Below are 2,019 nucleotides of genomic sequence, written 5' to 3' on the forward strand. Positions count from 1 at the left end.
TAGATATTTAAACTAACAGGTATATCCTGCACAATTCAATTCATTGTATTTAATAATCACCTCAACAAATATGTGTGATAAAAATACACACAAAAGTTTTACAATATAAAGGTAGAAAAGAGAGAGAGAAAAAAATGTGACACGGTGTCATTGGACGTCGTCATGTAGGCCTACGCCTTACATCTTCATAGCATTCTGTTCATGAAACAGAATGCGGTGTTAGAGTTTGCAAATTAATGATCCAGTGATAAATAAACGAAAGCTTCTCCATTTCAGAAGCGTAGAGATTTAGGCCTATGTTATTTAAATATATTCACGGTCGTCTTCCTTCTCTCTACCTACCCATGCCAATTGTTTTTATTAGATGGTAACTAGCGTCGGCGACGGTGATACTGGTATTTCCTCTTAAGCTCCTGTTCTATGACACGTAAGAGGCCGTCTATAATGGGCAAATATTCCGTATTTAGAAATAAACTCAAGTGAAAAGACAGTTAATATTTTTATGCACAAAGAACAAAATAATTATTTTATGATAGCTTCTGTGTTGTTGTCATCGTGTATTATGTTACCATGGCTTATGGTGTTTCTCGTTAAAGGTTCAACGGTGGGTATTACTGTAGGGAGCTACCTATCTGCTTGGATTTGTTCATCGAGCGTACTCGGTGGATGGCCAGTATCTTTTTATACCTATGGTAAGTCAACATAGGCCTACAGTATTAAATTATTTTTGCTAAATGGTTTTGGAAATAGTCCTAACGACGTAATAATAGTTTAACATTAACTCACTATTGATTCAATTAAAATACAAAATACTTTCTTTTTCAAATTATGTTATTCACTATTTTCCCACATGGAAATTATGTACTTTAACGACAGGCTGTTTAGGTTTAATATGGGCTTTTTTCTGGAAATTGTTTGTATTCGACACTGCAAACCAACATCCATGCATATCACAGAGTGAGATTGCCTTTCTGGAGTCAAATTCAAGGACATTTAAATCGGATGTCAAAGTAAGTTGTCATTTTTTAAATTATAAAACAACAAATATATCAAATATATAGTATATAATATTTTAAAAGCAATTAATCGATTGAGTATGCAAATATATAATGTAAAATCATTGCAACCTTTTTATCTAGACCGAGCCTTCCTCGGTTGTCATGAGTGATTTCATTTTAAGTCGATAATTTGATTTATCATTGTGTTCTTGCATAATTTAATCAGGCTACTGAAATTTAATATGGTGAAAATGTTGCATTAATGTAAAATATTGATCGTGTTTGTCTCAATTTATCTTTTAGTTTGAATATGTTCCCTGGTTGGCCATCTTTACTTCACCACCAGTTCTGGCAATTGTCATTAGCTTCTTTACATACGACTTCGGGTTTTATACGATCATTACAGAAATACCAACATTTTTGTCTTGTTAGAATACGTGTTAGAATACGATGTAAAAACAGTAAGTATATCAAAATAAGTATTTTTAATTACGGTAATTAATATAATAGCATAATCATTTCCTCCATGATAATAGTGACTTCCTTTACGAGATGTGGATTTAGCAGTCAAGCTTAGATAAAAAGTTAACCCTTTAGATTTAAATCTAAAATCAATATAAATTTCACGGACTTGATAGATCAGCAAGAAAGCTGAACTGGAATGACAGTTTCGGCAATATTGTCTTTAAATATTGTTACTGTATTATTATTATTATTATTATCTTTTTATCTCAATTCTGTCCCAAATTAAAAAAATGTCCCTGTATATTGTGTTAATTATTACAGTCTCTTATGATTTTCTATAGTACTAAAATATTTAATAAAAAATAAAGATAAACATGAGTTTATTATAGGCTGTATTTATTATTTTTAGCAGAATCTTATATTGCATGATTATACATTAAAAGTGGGTCTGCATGTAAATAACGATTTTCCATGATGACTCCAGTCCTCCACAAAAGAAAACATCTGTCAACAAAACATCAACCACAACATCACAAAAAAAAATAAATAAAAAGAA

General features: G+C 31.0%; 1 long non-coding RNA gene across 1 annotated transcript; it reads left to right on the forward strand.

Moving 5' to 3' along the window:
• Window positions 1-594: 594 nt before the first annotated feature.
• LOC117125177 lies at window positions 595-1,425 on the forward strand. Its single transcript, XR_004448065.1, has 3 exons — window positions 595-692; window positions 877-1,010; window positions 1,302-1,425. It is a non-coding gene; the product is annotated as an uncharacterized LOC117125177 (long non-coding RNA).
• Window positions 1,426-2,019: the final 594 nt, after the last annotated feature.

The sequence above is a fragment of the Anneissia japonica genome, unplaced genomic scaffold (assembly GCF_011630105.1).
Source record: "Anneissia japonica isolate Jap-2015-1 unplaced genomic scaffold, ASM1163010v1 scaffold20715_len2101_cov166, whole genome shotgun sequence".
In the NCBI taxonomy this organism is placed as follows: domain Eukaryota; kingdom Metazoa; phylum Echinodermata; class Crinoidea; order Comatulida; family Comatulidae; genus Anneissia; species Anneissia japonica.